We start from the raw sequence: 2,265 nt of genomic DNA, 5'->3' as shown, positions 1-2,265 counted from the left end.
CGTAGTGTCTATACTTGTTAGTACCATCTGCTGATTTTTTTGTGACAATGAAGATACTTATCCCCCCCCCCCTTGGGTTGCAGATGGCTTAGCACGTGGTATGGTTTTCTATAGACTAGTGTATTGTTACCCTTGGGTATACAATGAGGTGACAAAAGTCATGGGATAGCGATATGACATACACTCCTGGAAATTGAAATAAGAACACCGTGAATTCATTGTCCCCAGAAAGGGGAAACTTTATTGACACATTCCTGGGGTCAGATACATCACATGATCACACTGACAGAACCACAGGCACATAGGTACAGGCAACAGAGCATGCACAATGTCGGCACTAGTACATTGTATATCCACCTTTTGCAGCAATGCAGGCTGCTATTCTCCCATGGAGACGATCGTAGAGATGCTGGATGTAGTCCCTTGGAACGGCTTGCCATGCCATTTCCACCTGGCGCCTCAGTTGGACCAGCGTTCGTGCTGGACGTGCAGACCGTGTGAGACGACGCTTCATCCAGTCCCAAACATGCTCAATGGAGGACAGATCCGAAGATCTTGCTGGCCAGGGTAGTTGACTTACACCTTCTAGAGCACGTTGGGTGGCACGGGATATATACGGACGTGCATTGTCCTGTTGGAACAGCAAGTTCCCTTGCCGGTCTAGGAATGGTAGAACGATGGGTTCGATGACGGTTTGGATGTACCGTGCACTATTCAGTGTCCCCTCGACGATCACCAGAGGTGTACGGCCAGTGTAGGAGATCGCTCCCCACACCATGATGCCGGGTGTTGGCCCTGTGTGCCTCGGTCGTATGCAGTCCTGATTGTGGCGCTCACCTGCACGGCGCCAAACATGCATACGACCATCATTGGCACCAAGGCAGAAGCGACTCTCATCACTGAAGACGACACGTCTCCATTCGTCCCTCCATTCACGCCTGTCGCGACACCACTGGAGGCGGGCTGCACGATGTTGGGGCGTGAGCGGAAGATGGCCTAACGGTATGCGGGACCGTAGCCCAGCTTCATGGAGACGGTTGCGAATGGGTCTCGCCGATACCCCAGGAGCAACAGTGTCCCTAATTTGCTGGGAAGTGGCGGTGGGGTCCCCTACGACACTGCGTAGGATCCTACGGTCTTGGCGTGCATCCGTGCGTCAGTGCGGTCCGGTCCCAGGTCGGCGGGCACGTGCACCTTCCGCCGACCACTGGCGACAACTTCGATGTACTGTGGAGACCTCACGCCCCACGTGTTGAGCAATTCGGTGGTACGTCCACCCGGCCTCCCGCATGCCCACTATACGCCCTCGCTCAAAGTCTGTCAACTGCACATACGGTTCACGTCCACGCTGTCGCGGCATGCTACCAGTGTTAAAGACTGCGATGGAGCTCCGTATGCCATGGCAAACTGGCTGACACTGACGGCGGTGGTGCACAAATGCTGCGCAGCTAGTGCCATTCGATGGCCAACACCGCAGTTCTTGGTGTGTCCGCTGTGCCGTCCGTGTGATCATTGCTTGTACAGCCCTCTCGCAGTGTCCGGAGCAAGTATGGTGGGTCTGACACACTGGTGTCAATGTGTTCTTTTTTCCATTTCCAGAAGTGTATACAGATGGCAGTAGTATCGCATGCACGAGGTATAAAAGGGCAGTGTATTGGCAGAGCTGTCACTGGTATTCCAGTGATTCATGTAAAAAGGTTGCTAACGTTGTTGTGGCAACACAACAAGAATTAACAGACATTGAATGTGGAACGTTAGTTAGAGCTAGATGCATGTGAGATTCCATTTTGGAAAGCGTTGGGGAACTCAATATTCCAAGATCCACAGTGTCAAGAGCATGTCGAGAGTACCAAATTTCAGGCATTGCCTCTGACCATGGACAATGCAGGGGCTGATGGCCTTCACTTAAAATCTGAGAGCAGCAGCGTTTTCATAGGGTTTCAGTGCCAACAGACAAGCAGCAGTGGGTGAGATAACGACGAAATCAATGTGAGACAGTGGTTGGACAGTGTGGCGAAATTTGGCGTTAATGAGCTATGGCAGCGGACGACTGAAGCACATGCCTTTGCTAACAGCATGACATCACCTGCAGTGCCACTCATAGGCTCGAGACCATATCAGTTGGACTAAAGATGACTGGAAAACCAAAGTCTGATGAGGTGAGTTCTGATTTCGCTTGGTAAGACCTGATGGTATGGTTAAAAATGGTTCAAATGGCTCTGAGCACTATGGGACTGAACTTCTGAGGTCATCGGTCCCCTAGAA

The sequence above is a fragment of the Schistocerca gregaria genome, chromosome X (genome assembly GCF_023897955.1).
Source record: "Schistocerca gregaria isolate iqSchGreg1 chromosome X, iqSchGreg1.2, whole genome shotgun sequence".
In the NCBI taxonomy this organism is placed as follows: domain Eukaryota; kingdom Metazoa; phylum Arthropoda; class Insecta; order Orthoptera; family Acrididae; genus Schistocerca; species Schistocerca gregaria.
This window is presented reverse-complemented; position numbering follows the sequence as displayed.